Genomic DNA, 17,281 nt, shown 5'->3' with positions numbered 1-17,281 from the left:
AGCACCTATATCAAGGACACCATACAGGATGGCCCCAGCTGAATTGAAGGAGTTGAAAATTACAATTACAGGATTTGTTGGAACGAGGTTTTATACGGGAGAGTGATTCCCCGTGGGGAGCCCCAGTTTTGTTTGTAAAGAAGAAGGATGGGAGTTTGAGGTTATGTATAGATTATCGAGGCTTAAATGATGTTACGATTAAGAATAAATACCCACTGCCCCACATTGATGAACTGTTTGACCAACTGCAAGGGGCGGTAGTGTTTTCAAAGTTGGATCTAAGGCAAGGTTACTATCAATTGAGAATTTTGGAGAAGGATATACCTAAGACTGCTTTTAACTCAAGGTATGGGCACTTCGAGTTTGCAGTGATGCCTTTTGGGTTAACCAATGCACCTGCCGCTTTCATGGATCTAATGCATAGGGTTTTTAAGCCTTACTTGGATCAATTTGTGGTGATTTTCATTGATGACATTTTAGTGTATTCTAAGAATGTGAAAGATCATGAGAAACATTTGAGAATGGTTTTACAAATCTTGAGGGAACATCAGCTATATGCTAAGTTTAGCAAGTGTGAATTCTGGCTAAAGGAAGTGACTTTCCTAGGGCATATAATTTCTAAGGATGGGATTAAAGTGGATCCAGCTAAAGTGGAAGCTGTTTCGAAATGGAAACGACCGAAAAATCCAACGGAAGTTCGGAGTTTTATAGGATTGGCAGGGTATTACCGGAGATTCATCCAGGATTTTTCGAAAATTGCTGGACCTATGACTGAGTTGACCAAGAAAAATGGAAAATTTATTTGGAGTTCTAAGTGTGAAGGAAGTTTTCAGGAGTTGAAAAGATGGTTGACTAGAGCGCCTGTTCTAGCTCTACCAAATGGACATGATAGTTTTGTGGTTTACACAGATGCATCTAAGGAAGGTTTGGGATGTGTTTTGATGCAAAATGATAAAGTGATAGCTTATGCCTCTAGAAAATTGAAGCCACATGAGGGAAATTATCCGACCCATGATTTGGAATTAGCGGCTGTGGTCTTTGCTTTGATGAAATGGAGACACTATTTATACGGAGTGACATTTGAGGTTTTTACAGATCACAAAAGTCTTAAGTACTTATTTTCTCAGAAGGAGCTGAATTTGAGGCAACGTAGATGGATGGAATTTCTGGAAGATTATGACTGCATTATTAAGTACCATCCTGGGAAGGCCAATGTAGTGGCCGATGCTTTGAGCCGTCAGGTACAAATGGCTGGATTGATGGTTAAGGAATTTCGATTGTTGGGATGAAGTAGGTGAACGGAAAATCTTAGACACGACTACTGTATCTTGGATTGAGGAGGCTAATGAAAAGGTGAAATTGGTACGGCAAAGAATTCAAACCGCTCAGAGTAGACAAAAAAGTTATGCCGACAATCGGAGGAAGGATTTGGAGTTCACTGTTGGAGATATGGTATTTCTCAAGATTACGCCTTTAAAAGCAAGTTTGATGTCCGGAAAAGGGAAGAAACTACAACCAAGGTTTGTAGGGCCTTATAAGATTATTCAGCGAGTTGGGAATGTAGCCTATAAGCTGGAATTACCACCGAGCTTATCTCGTATTCATAACGTGTTTCATGTGTCCATGCTTAAGAAATATCATCCAGACCCCTCTCATGTTTTACAACCGGAGAATATTGAGATTGATGAAACCCTGACCTATGAGGAGAGACCGGTAAAACTTCTGGATCGAAAGGTGAAGGAATTGAGGAACAAGCAGATACCACTAGTGAAAGTTTTATGGAAGAACCATGGAGTAGAGGAAGCAACATGGGAAGTTGAAGAGACAATCAGGGAAAAGTATCCAGACTTGTTCATCGACCAAGGTAAATTTCGAGGACGAAATTTTCTTAAGGGGGAGAGGATGTGAGGACTCGCAAAAACTATTATTTTATGCCTAATTTATGGCTTAATAAATTATTTAATTGGATTTTATTTCCAAGGAATATTTTCTAGTCTTATGAGACCTAAACGCATGATAATATAACTTCGTTATATTTTTAAAATGATTCGTTTCGAAAATTAATTTCCTAGAGCGCGTTTAGTAAAAATAGTGAATAGTACTTGGAGATTTTATCCGCGTAGTAGCCCGATAAGCTTGGAATATTGGGGGCTTGTACTATGGTCCTAAAATAGGTAATTTTATGAATAAATATTCAAGTGATAGTTAGTAGCGCAATCGTTATAAGAATTTTTCGAAAGTTTCGCGTTATAGCGTTAAATTTGACGGTACGCGTTTTCACACGCGCGACTTCAATTGAAGGACTTTAGACCCTTATTTCGGGACAATTAAGAGTGAATAATATTTACAAGAATATATATGGCTTGGAGGTTTAGTGCACTAGTGAACCAAACGCGCGAGAAAATCCAGCCGTAATCGCACCAAACGGCCCCTAATGAGAGTTGACCTTTGGGTGATTTTGCACCACACATTGCACCTTCTCTTGGAAGCTAACTTAGATCAAACACACTCTCTCTTCTCTCTCCTCACAGCCGGCCAAGCTCTCCCTTCTCTCTAACTCATTTGCAACAAAAATTCTGCACACTAACCTCACACAAAACCACCCCAAATCACCTCCAAATCACACCAAACTTGGAGACCACTTAGCAAACCTCTTGGAGGTTGGATTTAGCTAACAAAAGGCTGCATCTTCACGGTTTCTTGGAGCTTCAAGAGGGCCGAAATTTTCTGGTCTTGCACACCCAAGGAAGAGGTAATGATCAACCCATGAATTCTTGTCTTTTGGAAGTTATATGACAAGATTAAGTTCATGCATGCACTTAGTTACTTGATTATGGTGTAAAAATGTGATTGTGGGCTCTTGGAATTCCCACACTTGGGTTGTTGTTGCTGATGTGATGATTAATGGTGATTATATTGTTGGTTTAGTGATTTTAATGATGCATTAGTAATGGGTAATTAGTGGAAACTTCATTGGGTGTAAGAAGCTAAACTTTCCGATTTTGCCCCTGCCATGTTCGGCCATTTCCAGGCCAATTTTTAATGGTTTAATTGCTTGAATTGGATGTTTGTAGGATGTATTAGATGTGTGGAAAATTTCATTGAAAAATAATGAGGTTTGAATGGGCAAATGAATTTTTTTTAGAAACCAGCAAATCTGGAAAACTGATTCGCGTATGCTCTGACCAGCAGTAGTATTTTGGCTATAACTCTGTCCTCGGATGTCGAAATCATGTGCCGTTGGTGGCGTTTGAAACTAGACATTCCTAGCTTTAATTTGGTAAATAATGCACGTTCTGAGTCTTTGTGAGCAGGCCGAACCAAATGTTTTAAGTTCGCTGTCCTGTCACTCTGTTCACCTGGAATGAAGTGTTCAGGCTGCAACTTGATGCCCGAATTTGAACCAGATGGGTGCCGAATTTGAAAACGATTTCTTCTATGATATTTTAACTCTATGAATGTATTTTCCAACGGCGTAAGCCATGCTCGATTTCGAGCTATATAGACTGATTTGTGACCGAAACAAGTGGACTGCTCTGCTTTGGAAAACCATGATGTTTGGACTGGTTTGGAACCAAATCTTGTAGTGAACTTGTTAGTTGATGTTTTTGATATTAAACACTACCAAAGATATTATGGGTGTATCTTAGACCCTTATTTTACAAATGAACCATGGTTGGACAACTTTCTTGGTTAAACGATTGGAAATTCGGAAAATGAAAGTCAAAGGCAGAATGCCTTAGGAATTTTCTTGAACTTCGGTTGGCTCATTAACTACCTTGCCGAAGGTATTTTTCCCCGAAATTCGATAGAGAGATACTTTCCATATAGTATTGACATACTGCCAATTTTGGTGCTGATTCAAGTTCGTTTCGATACCCAATTGAATTACTAAAGTTAGAGGTTCAAATCTGGAAAATTCTCATCCAGTCTTGAATTTCCCCAACTTCGGGCTACCGTATCTCGGTACTCGAAACTCCGATTCTTGATCCGCTTGTTTTGTCATACACTTCACTTGCAACACTAATTGAGCTGAAAATTTCAGAGGCCGGTTTGCAACGTGCGAATCGTGCCGAATTTTCAAAGTTGGCCAAAAACCAACTTCATTCTGCCTTGTAAACTGAAGCTGCGTCTTCAAGCCCATTTTTTTATCACTTTCCACTTCGATTCGTGGAAAAGTGTCTTCTAGGAACTTATAGTACTCTCTAAGAGGTTTCCAACGGTATAAATTTTTCCAATTCTCGACTTATACCGAGCGAGTTATGATTTTTCAAAGGTTCATGATAAAACTGAAAATTTTCCAATTTCAAAGAAATAGAGTTTTTCGAAAACTCTTTATTCTTTTGATGTTCTTAAACGTTTTGTTTACGATTTTCATGATCAAAACTCAAATAATATTGTACATGATAAAAGGCAAGTTGAACCTCGATTTACGTGTAATTGAGGTTCCTTTTTGCAAAATAATTCTTAGATTGTACTAGTGTACAATCTTTCTTGATAAGTGGGTTAATTGTGTGATTATCCACTATTAAATTGCCAGGCGCGCAAGGAGACCTTCAAGAGGATCTCACCGCGGACACTTGAACTTCCGGAAAATAATTCTTATTGAATTGCTCGGTGAGTGTCAAGTGTATGAATTTGATACTTGCTTATTGTGATACTTGTTGGGAGTTTTAAAAATAAGGGCGGGTGCGTACTTTATCGCACTCGTTCTAATTTCAAATGAATGAATGAATGAATGAAATGTATTGAATGAATGAATGAAATGCAATGTCATGTCATGAATGCTTGTGTCGTTGGAGTGAATCTCCTCGACTACCAAATGAATGGGGGACGCCCAAACTCATAGGCCAACCTTAGACTCGAGCCGGTAATGGGCTTGGTCGGGGACTGGGGCGAGCCATGAGATACACATAAGCTCGACCTAATAAGAGGTCTTGCTTGGCATACTCGTAGAGTATCGCCCAATAATAGACTTGTGGGCCCTTGGGGTGTACGGTGGACGGAGGAAAGCAAGTGGTGATCTACGGAAATGGAAATACCGACCCGGTTGACAGGAGGGTCAATGCGGGAAAGTATACGAATGACATCGACAGATCGAGTGGAACTTAGCTCCTGAGAGCTACTATATCCTTGAATTGTTTCTGATTACTTTTCCTGTTTGAGAGATTGATTATTGAAAAGACATGGCTTTATTTATTAAATTTGGGATTGTTATTTGACTAAGTGCTTGCATGTGTGTTCTTGGCCTCACGAGCGTTTCGCTCACCCTCTAGTTTTGTTTTCCTTAACAGGACCGACTCTTGGAGAAATATGGAGAAACCATCCGTTGAAATTTTGTTAAGACTCCTGTTATATATTTTGACTAGGCCCTGGTTTGGGTTGTACTTTTGGAAATTGTAAACTTGAAAAGTTTGGGCCCTGATGTGTACTTTGAATTTAAGTCGTTTCATGATTACCCGATGTGTTGGTTATACATTAAGTGACTTATTAAGCTTGAACGCTTCCGCATTATTGTATTCATGTTGTTCTCATCGAAGTGATTAGTTCGGTTTGAAATTGAATGGAATTGCTTGAGTCCTGGCGTGAGCTGGGCAGGCGTCCGCGGATACCCTTTGGTCCGCCTTAGGGAGATGTGGGGCGTCACATGTCTAGTCGTTGGAAGTCCCAAGCTCTCTACCATGAGCAAACTTGCTACATTGGTGCAACTCCTACCATCAATGATGAGACTGTACACTTTGTCACTTATTTTACATCGAGTGTAAAACAAGTTCTCTCGTTGCAATTGCTCATCTTCTTTGACTCGGGCGGTTAGCACTCGTCGTGCCACCAAGCAACCAATTTCTCTTTGAGTAGGAGAGCACTCTTCCTCGGCCGAGTCATTCTCCAAGCAGTTATCCTTGGAGAAGGTCGGCATCTCCTCACAATCATCATCATCAGATACGACTTCTCCATTGTGAGTTATGAGCGTGACCCTTTGATTCGAACATTGAGATTGGATATGTCCGAATCCTTGGCATTTGAAGTACTTAATGTCCCTACTCCTAGGCTTAGGAATCTCTTGAGCCGACTTTGAAGTTGACCTAGTTGTATCAACAAACTTGTTAGCGGTAGAATTGGAATTTCAGTTAGGAAGGTTACCTTGTGTTCGGCTAGAAGTGGTTGGTATAGCCGATTGTCCAACTTCATGTGATGTTCTTCTCGGCTGGTTTCCCTTCCATACATTCGGATTTGAGGTTTGGTGGGGTCGGCCACCTCTCCTCAGTTTCCTTCCCCTTTCGGCCTTGATGAAGGTCACTCATATCCAAATAATGTTGAAGCTCCAAGGCCTCTTGAAGTTCAGGGTTTAAACCACGAAGAAATCTTGCCATCGTGACCTCACTATCTTCTTGGATATTAGCCCTCATCATGGCCGAAATCTCCTTGTAATAGTCCTCCACACTCATGTTGCCTTGAGTGAGGGTTTGCAGTTTTTAATGGAGATCGCGGTTGTAGTAGCTTGAAACAAACCTCTTACGCATCATGGCCTTGAGTTCACGCCAAGTTCGGACTTGTGGTTCACCGTTTCTCCTCCTTCCAGTCCGTACTTGATCCCACCAAACGAGTGCGTAGTCGGTGAACTCAACAGTGGCGATCTTCACCTTTTGTTCCTCGCTATAGTCATAGCAATCGAAGACCATCTCGATTCGGACTTCCCATTCCGAGTACGCCTCAGGGTCACTTCTACCTTGGAAGGTGGGAATTTTGATTTTAAGTCCCTTAAGTGCATCCTTGGTAGTGTCCCTTTTAGGCCTCTCGGCTCTCTCTTCATCCTCACTTGCCGAATAATCCTCACAATTTGCCCCTTTTGTACCATGGTGGTTTCGGGTGTGAGATCTGGATCGAGAGCCCCTCGTGAAGCTCTTGGAGAGTTCATCAAATCGGTTGTGCATTTCCTCCATTTGTTGCTCACTAATCCGCTTTAGTTCGGATTTCATAGCGTTGAACATCGACGTGTAGTCGGCGGTTTGGTTAGTTTGCTCCATGTCTTTCGTTTTGCCCTGTAACGTTAGTGACCAAGCAAATAATACAAATAGAACCTCACTTCACTCGCTAAGTGTTTCACTCACACGTGTTTTCACTCCAAAGCACTCGAATGACCTTACCAAACTTCCTTACCTTGCCGGTTTGAGTAGTTTGAGAAATGCCGCACAAGGTCCTCAATTTGTTCACCAAACTTCCCACAAGAGTAACCAAGAGCAAGACACAATTTTGGAAGCAATGTGGACGCGATAGAGGGTAGTTTGGACTGTTTCCTACGGCAGACAGATTAGGAAAGTGTGCGAAAATGGAAAAGGAAACAAGCAAACCCTAGTTTCCTAATTTGAGTGGACTTATCCAAGTGGAATTAGGAGAGTTATGTCCACTTAGTTTCCTAATTGAATTTGGAAACAAGTTAGTTGTTGGAAACCTTTTAGAAAACCTTTTCTTCTTGTAACAACTTTTAGGAACTTCCAATTTCTACTCCAAGAAGGATTGCACAAAACAATTTCGGTTCCAACTCCCGAAAGAACAATTCGGTTGGAAACCTTTTGTACGGTTGGAAGGTAGGCTATTAAAGACCCACCCACGTTAGCCTTAACTTGCAAGCACAAGGTCAAGCTCGGATTTTCTGTTCAAACACACCCAAGGCAGTTTCGGATGTTTGTTCAAGACAATAGCAACTAGATGGAATCTCAACAACGTGACGCAATCAACCCTCCTCAGGCTCCCCCCCAATGGGTTACCCAAGATATTCCCTAGATAGAAGCAAAGACTCCAAGAAAGCCTTTCACCAATGCTCGAGAGTACAAGAAATTGTTCGCTAGACGGACGAAACAAATTTCCAAGAATCAAGAGGTTCAAGAACTTCAAGAAGTAGTAGTGGACCGAAACTTTTGAAATTTTTTTTTCCTTTTTGTAGTCTTGGATACAAGATGTAATCCGTGATTGATTTGGCAATAAACTTCGGACTTTCTTTCTTGTTTTTCGTTTCTTTTTTTTTTGACTTATACGACCAACACAACACAAGCTTGGCCGATTGGATTATTTTTCGGATTTGGTTCAGCCAATTCACACGCACAAGGAATCTTCAAGAACTTCGAGATCCTTCAAGAACTTTCAAGGAAGTTATCAAGAACTTCAAGAATTTCAAGATTGTGGTCAAGAAACTCAAGATTCTTGTAGGTTCTCTCAAGATTCACAAATACCAACAAGTTTCACCACAATTCAGATTTGAAAAACCAAGTAAACAAGTTGGATAACTCAAAACAATGATACCATAAATTATGGACAGCAATAGACAAGCCAACGATGGAACACAAGACAGAATTTCAAGGCACTATGGACGGAACTAGAAAACGCACTTGGACAGATTTGTGGAGACAATTATGGGGAGATTCAAGACAATGAACCAACACAAGAACAGACAGAATATTGACGACTCGCGACAGGGTACAAACACGGACAGAAATTCGGCGCAACAAGGGAATAAACTCGGACAAATTTGACACATAAGTAAAATCCAACTACGGCCCGATTGCAAAACACAATGATTGAACACAAAACGGACAGAAATTGACGACGCCAATGGCAAAACAACTTCGGACAGATTTGTGAACAACGAAGAAACAACTAGCGATGCAACAAACAAACAAGACAGCGGAAAAATAGGAACCCTAAAACGAACTAGACAAGAACAAGTAAGAGGATATAACGACTTGATACCTCAACCAGCTCTGAAGCCAACTGATACGTTCCTCGGTCAACTCGTTCCGAGACACGTAGCACGATTGCCCAAGGACCTAGAGGGATACTCAACCGTTTGGATTACGGAACCTAGAACCAAGAGGGACGACTCAACTCGATTCAAGGCGGTAGAACGTCGACTCCAATTGAGGTGGTTACTCAAGTAGATAGGCCGGATGAACAACCAAGGACGTCACGCGTGATTGCTCAAATAACCCTTGCCAAGCAAGTAGGAATGTACTCTCGAAATTGTAAGAGAACAAATTGAAATTTTATTATCAAAAGTGTCTAACCTTTGCTGGTACAAAAGGCGCCTTTTTATAGGCTAGAAACCTTTGTGGTCAAGGATTGGCGGCCTACCAACCTAAACTAGAAAAGGAGCTCGATCCACTCTTGAACATGAGTGGGCCGATTGTTTGACTCCAATAACTAATAAACTATTAATTAAAACACGACTAACAAACCAACTAACAACTAATGACTCGATAATGATCAAAACCAACTAACAACTCATACGACTAACAATGCTAACATTCCTAGTGCTCGGCCCAAGTAGCTAAGGCCGCGCTTGATGTTTCCTTGACTTGGATCAATGTGTAGATGCCTTGATTAGCAACTTCCAAGCCTTCAATGTTCCTATGGAAGCCTCGAGTCAAGGCCGCCATCCGTGCACACATCAGTCCCCTCCACTTGAGAAGGATTTGTCCTCAAATCTGGATGGAAATGAATGATACTAGCAAGAGTTGGAGTATGAAACCTCAAATCTAATGCCACCACATATTGGCCCTCTTAGATTGAATGATACTTGCATACGTCATGATTATTATAATGCGGTGCACATGTCTCTTGGTCAGTTTGAAAATGCTCACAGCCAGCCAAGAAAAACTGATGGCTTTACTCCAATGACTCCTCGAAGATAACGCATATAGCTTCGGTTACATCTTTTTGGATCCTCCAAAATGCAACTGATATAATGAAGAACACTTTGAACACGTTCAACTGCATTAGACTGATCATCACTTGGAACACTTGTTGCAAAAGGGTAAGAAGGCATAGGACAAGATTCAAGCGCAAGAACGCCCTTTGAAACTCCATTACTCCTCCCAACAAGCAAAACAGACTCATGGGTGAAGTTAAATACCAATGGATCGTAAAGGGATGCAACACTTAAGAGGCAAACTTCATGAAGATTCTGATATTCACCAATGGAGTTAGGGATGGAACATGCCATGATCAACTCATTCTCTCCTTGCTTAACCCGCGACAAAGCAACTACTCTCGAAGGCAATGCCCTATCGAGTTCATCAACATTCAAGAGTACATGTTTGCAAATCATGAGTAATACAGGCTGATCAGAATTCACACACTTCCTAACTTCCTTAGCCTTGATTATCATGTTTTGCTTCCTAGTGCTTGATTTAATCAGTGTATGACCCTTGGCCGAATGCTCATTTGTGGAAGTGGAGCAATTTCCAGATTCGGCCGTCTTTTGTTTCCTCTTTTGTTCGGTCTAAGTCACATTCTCGTTCCATTGTGCAAGAGAGTGTACTTATTAGATCTACCATCAAAAGTGACATGCTTATCAAATTGCCAGGGTCTTCCTAAAATTACATGGGTAGCATGCATGGGGACAACATCACAAACAACTTCGTCAATGTAGTTGCCAATGGAGAAAGGAAGACGTACCTGTTTGTAGACACGTACTTCACCATCTTCGCTTAGCCATTGTAGTCGGTACGGGTGTGGATGTCTAGTCGTTGGAAGTCCCAAGCTCTCTACCATGAGCAAACTTGCTACATTGGTGCAACTCCTACCATCAATGATGAGACTGCACACTTTGTCACTTATTTTACATCGAGTGTAAAACAAGTTCTCTCGTTGCAATTGCTCATCTTCTTTGACTCGGGCGGTTAGCACTCGTCGTGCCACCAAGCAACCAATTTCTCTTTGAGTAGGAGAGCACTCTTCCTCGGCCGAGTCATTCTCCAAGCAGTTATCCTTGGAGAAGGTCGGCATCTCCTCACAATCATCATCATCAGATACGACTTCTCCATTGTGAGTTATGAGCGTGACCCTTTGATTCGAACATTGAGATTGGATATGTCCAAATCCTTGGCATTTGAAGTACTTAATGTCCCTACTCCTAGGCTTAGGAATCTCTTGAGCCGACTTTGAAGTTGACCTAGTTGTATCAACAAACTTGTTAGCGGTAGAATTGGAATTTCAGTTAGGAAGGTTACCTTGTGTTCGGCTAGAAGTGGTTGGTATAGCCGATTGTCCAACTTCATGTGATGTTCTTCTCGGCTGGTTTCCCTTCCATACATTCGGATTTGAGGTTTGGTGGGATCGGCCACCTCTCCTCAGTTTCCTTCCCCTTTCGGCCTTGATGAAGGTCACTCATATCCAAATAATGTTGAAGCTCCAAGGCCTCTTGAAGTTCAGGGTTTAAACCACGAAGAAATCTTGCCATCGTGACCTCACTATCTTCTTGGATATTAGCCCTCATCATGGCCGAAATCTCCTTGTAATAGTCCTCCACACTCATGTTGCCTTGAGTGAGGGTTTGCAGTTTTGAATGGAGATCGCGGTTGTAGTAGCTTGAAACAAACCTCTTACGCATCATGGCCTTGAGTTCACGCCAAGTTCGGACTTGTGGTTCACCGTTTCTCCTCCTTCCAGTCCGTACTTGATCCCACCAAACGAGTGCGTAGTCGGTGAACTCAACAGTGGCGATCTTCACCTTTTGTTCCTCGCTATAGTCATAGCAATCGAAGACCATCTCGATTCGGACTTCCCATTCCGAGTACGCCTCAGGGTCACTTCTACCTTGGAAGGTGGGAATTTTGATTTTAAGTCCCTTAAGTGCATCCTTGGTAGTGTCCCTTTTAGGCCTCTCGGCTCTCTCTTCATCCTCACTTGCCGAATAATCCTCATAATTTGCCCCTTTTGTACCATGGTGGTTTCGGGTGTGAGATCTGGATCGAGAGCCCCTCGTGAAGCTCTTGGAGAGTTCATCAAATCGGTTGTGCATTTCCTCCATTTGTTGCTCACTAATCCGCTTTAGTTCGGATTTCATAGCGTTGAACATCGACGTGTAGTCGGCGGTTTGGTTAGTTTGCTCCATGTCTTTCGTTTTGCCCTGTAACGTTAGTGACCAAGCAAATAATACAAATAGAACCTCATCACTTCACTCGCTAAGTGTTTCACTCACACGTGTTTTCACTCCAAAGCACTCGAATGACCTTACCAAACTTCCTTACCTTGCCGGTTTGAGTAGTTTGAGAAATGCCGCACAAGGTCCTCAATTTGTTCACCAAACTTCCCACAAGAGTAACCAAGAGCAAGACACAATTTTGGAAGCAATGTGGACGCGATAGAGGGTAGTTTGGACTGTTTCCTAGGGCAGACAGATTAGGAAAGTGTGCGAAAATGGAAAAGGAAACAAGCAAACCCTAGTTTCCTAATTTGAGTGGACTTATCCAAGTGGAATTAGGAGAGTTATGTCCACTTAGTTTCCTAATTGAATTTGGAAACAAGTTAGTTGTTGGAAACCTTTTAGAAAACCTTTTCTTCTTGTAACAACTTTTAGGAACTTCCAATTTCTACTCCAAGAAGGATTGCACAAAACAATTTCGGTTCCAACTCCCGAAAGAACAATTCGGTTGGAAACCTTTTGTACGGTTGGAAGGTAGGCTATTAAAGACCCACCCACGTTAGCCTTAACTTGCAAGCACAAGGTCAAGCTCGGATTTTCTGTTCAAACACACCCAAGGAAGGCAGTTTCGGATGTTTGTTCAAGACAATAGCAACTAGATGGAATCTCAACAACGTGACGCAATCAACCCTCCTCAGGCTCCCCCCCAATGTATATTCCCTAGATAGAAGCAAAGACTCCAAGAAAGCCTTTCACCAATGCTCGAGAGTACAAGAAATTGTTCGCTAGACGGACGAAACAAATTTCCAAGAATCAAGAGGTTCAAGAAGTAGTGGACCGAAACTTTGAAATTTTTTTTTCCTTTTTGTAGTCTTGGATACAAGATGTAATCCGTGATTGATTTGGCAATAAACTTCGGACTTTCTTTCTTGTTTTTCGTTTCTTTTTTTTTTTTGACTTATACGACCAACACAACACAAGCTTGGCCGATTGGATTATTTTTCGGATTTGGTTCAGCCAATTCACACGCACAAGGAATCTTCAAGAACTTCGAGATCCTTCAAGAACTTTCAAGGAAGTTATCAAGAACTTCAAGAATTTCAAGATTGTGGTCAAGAAACTCAAGATTCTTGTAGGTTCTCTCAAGATTCACAAATACCAACAAGTTTCACCACAATTCAGATTTGAAAAACCAAGTAAACAAGTTGGATAACTCAAAACAATGATACCAGAAATTATGGACAGCAATAGACAAGCCAACGATGGAACACAAGACAGAATTTCAAGGCACTATGGACGGAACTAGAAAACGCACTTGGACAGATTTGTGGAGACAATTATGGGGAGATTCAAGACAACGAACCAACACAAGAACAGACAGAATATTGACGACTCGCGACAGGGTACAAACACGGACAGAAATTCGGCGCAACAAGGGAATAAACTCGGACAAATTTGACACATAAGTAAAATCCAACTACGGCCCGATTGCAAAACACAATGATTGAACACAAAACGGACAGAAATTGACGACGCCAATGGCAAAACAACTTCGGACAGATTTGTGAACAACGAAGAAACAACTAGCGATGCAACAAACAAACAAGACAGCGGAAAAATAGGAACCCTAAAACGAACTAGACAAGAACAAGTAAGAGGATATAACGACTTGATACCTCAACCAGCTCTGAAGCCAACTGATACGTTCCTCGGTCAACTCGTTCCGAGACACGTAGCACGATTGCCCAAGGACCTAGAGGGATACTCAACCGTTTGGATTACGGAACCTAGAACCAAGAGGGACGACTCAACTCGATTCAAGGCGGTAGAACGGCGACTCCAATTGAGGTGGTTACTCAAGTAGATAGGCCAGATGAACAACCAAGGACGTCACGCGTGATTGCTCAAATAACCCTTGCCAAGCAAGTAGGAATGTACTCTCGAAATTGTAAGAGAACAAATTGAAATTTTATTATCAAAAGTGTCTAACCTTTGCTGGTACAAAAGGCGCCTTTTTATAGGCTAGAAACCTTTGTGGTCAAGGATTGGCGGCCCACCAACCTAAACTAGAAAAGGAGCTCGATCCACTCTTGAACATGAGTGGGCCGATTGTTTGACTCCAATAACTAATAAACTATTAATTAAAACACGACTAACAAACCAACTAACAACTAATGACTCGATAATGATCAAAACCAACTAACAACTCATACGACTAACAATGCTAACATTCCTAGTGCTCGGCCCAAGTAGCTAAGGCCGCGCTTGATGCTTCCTTGACTTGGATCAATGTGTAGATGCCTTGATTAGCAACTTCCAAGCCTTCAATGTTCCTATGGAAGCCTTGAGTCAAGGCCGCCATCCGTGCACACATCAGTCCCCTCCACTTGAGAAGGATTTGTCCTCAAATCTGGATGGAAATGAATGATACTAGCAATAGTGATGCGGTTGAGCACGAGGCCCAAAGTGTACAAGTAGACCCTGTGAAGGTGCCCCAAGGCCCAGTGACACGAGCACGAGCCAAGAGATTCAAGGAGTCCCTTCAAGCCTTGGTACGTGCCGTCCAAACCCAAGAGAAACCGGTCATTGAAGGAATTGAGTTGGAATATCCTTGCACAACTACTAAAATGCTGCTTACAATTGAAGATGCAAATGTTCAAGCTCCAAACGGCGGGCTGAGCCGCAGTTAAGTACCCAAGGGGCTGGCCGAACTTTCCTTGTTATTTTTCCAGTTTATTAGGTCTTAGTCACGGCTATTAATAGCCTCAATTGCCGCATGTTACATTCAGTTTTTGAGAGTATTGAATAAAATTTCCAGAATTTCGTCCATTCCTTGTGGCAAATTCCCATAGCTTGTGAAAGCTAAGTTGAACATCCTAGAGTTGATCCTAGGCTGTTCTTGACTTATCAATCAAACACACACACTTGATTGTGGCGTCCTCTACCGTTAAATCTGTTCTTGAGTGGTCCAAGTTCGGGTTCAACTCCGTCAAATCTTCATCGTGTTCCTCTAGATCCGAAGTAGCTTCCGCGTCTCGCATCAGCTGGCATCAGAGCTAGTTAGAGGTATCACGAATATCCCTTTTTATCGTTTTTAGATCTATTTTAGTCTTCTAAATTCGTAGCTCAAGTGCTCGGGTTTGTCAAGTCCGAAATCTGTCTTTGTTGTTTCCTTGTCAGAAATCTGTCTTTGTTGTTTCCTTGTCAGAAATCTGTCTTTGTTGTTTACTTGTTGTCTGAAATTTTCTGTCCAGTTTTGTCTTGTGTTTATGTTCTGTTTAAATCCAAAAAAAAAAAAAAATCTCTTGTGTTGCATACCTTATTGTCATTCCCTTGAGTCGTTGCTGGAATTAATTTGCTGGGATACCGAATCTGTTTGCACTTGTTTCTTGAACCTTTGTGTTGTTGCTTTGCAAAACTCGAACATCAAAACCTTATTGGGGAAGTCTTGAGCTTCTTGGATCAAAGAGGTTAATCTTGGCAGTCTTGAAACCTGAAATAAACCTTCAACCGTGTTCTTGTTTTCATGGAACTTTGATCTTGAAACCAAATCTGTCCAAGTTGTTTACGTTAATTGCTGTGAAATTGTGGTCTAAGCTAGCTGGCTATTGTGTGAAAACACCCCAACAGAAGTCAAAAAAAAATTTCAAGAAAGACGGCTCTAGTTTCCAATTCTTGACCAGCCTTCAAGTTTTACCAAATCTGATTCAAAGGTCAAAAAAAAAATTTTTTCAAGAAAGACGGCTCTAGTTTCCAATTCTTGACCAGCCTTCAAGTTTTACCAAATCTGATTCAAACTTGGACTTTCAAATCTGAACAGCCCTAGTCTTGGTCAGCATTCAAGCCACCAAATCTGATTCAAACTTGGACTTCCAAATCTGAACAACATCCAATTCTTGACAGCCTACAAGTTTACCAAATTTGGTGCAAAATCTGACTTCCAAATCTGACCAGCCCCAAAATTTCGAATTTGGACCACTTGGGACTCCCAAATCTGACCAAACTCCAAGGTTTCCAATCTTGGCAACCCCAAGTGTCCAAATCATATCACGGACCAAAAAGACCACGGACCAGCAGCTCAACACATTCCAGAAATTTGGGTTTCGGGTAGAGTTTTCTAGGATTTTCAAAATTTCAGCATTCAAGTTAATTGTCTTACTTTCTTTCGAGTCGTTAGTTATTGTCCAGCTATATTCTGAGTCTTGAGTCGTGTCTAGGTCTTCAGTCATTCACCTCCATTTATTGCTACTAGCTTGTGTGTCACTTGTTGACTAGTCAAGAACGTACACTGTGGTGACGCCTAGTTTGTTCAACTCGAGCAACTAGCAAGCCAAGGAATTGCTTGGTAAGATTATTAGAGAGTGATACACTTGAGTGAAACACGAGTGTGAGTGACCTATACATCGTATTAAAAAAAAAAAAAAAAGAGAGAGGAACTCGTTTTTGTTTATTTGTTTTGCAGGTGAACTAAATATGTCTAGTGGAGTGGGTAGCCAAACCATGGACATCAAACTACAGTTGGAAGCCATGATGGGGGAGTTCAAGCGATTGCTTAAGAATGAAATTGAACCATTGCATGATCGAATTGATCAGTTGGAGAACTCGAGACCTCCACCTACCCCGAGTAAGGGCAAAGAATCTGCATACTCAAACGATGAAGAGGAAGCGTTTGAGGGAAGGTACCAAAATGATCAAAGGTTCCAACGTCGAGGAGATGACACCATTAAAGGTGTCAAACTCAAGATTCCCTCATTCCAAGGCAAGTCGGACCCCGAGGCGTACTTGGAGTGGGAACGGAAAATTGAGTTAGTCTATGAATGCCACACCTATACGGAGGAGCAAAAGGTGAAACTAGCAGCCGTAGAATTCACTGACTACGCCTCCATTTGGTGGGACCAACTTAGGCTAAGCCGAAGGAGAAATCGTGAGAGACCTGTGGAAACTTGGGAGGAAATGAGGAGTCTGATGAGAAAAAGGTTCGTTCCGAGCTACTATAGTCGAGATCTACACCGTCGGCTGCAAGCTCTCAACCAAGGGTCCATGTCAGTTGAGGATTATTATAAGGAGATGGAAATGGCCATCATGAAGGCGGATTTGCGTGAAGATGGAGAGGCCACTATGGCTCGTTTTCTACATGGATTGAGGCCCGAGATTGCCGAAGTAGTGGAACTCCAACACTACCTCGACATGAATGAAATGCTCGAGAAGGCGGTTACAATTGAACGGCGCCTCAAGAGGAGGGGTACTGTGCGACAAAGCACTACTTATCAAGCTGGAAATTGGCGTACTTCTCAACCAAAAAGGGAGGAGAAAGCCGCAGCTCCTTCTTACCCTCCAAGGCCGAATAACCTCCCTTCCAAG

The sequence above is a fragment of the Coffea eugenioides genome, chromosome 4 (assembly GCF_003713205.1).
Source record: "Coffea eugenioides isolate CCC68of chromosome 4, Ceug_1.0, whole genome shotgun sequence".
In the NCBI taxonomy this organism is placed as follows: domain Eukaryota; kingdom Viridiplantae; phylum Streptophyta; class Magnoliopsida; order Gentianales; family Rubiaceae; genus Coffea; species Coffea eugenioides.
Note: the sequence above shows the minus strand (reverse complement) of the source record.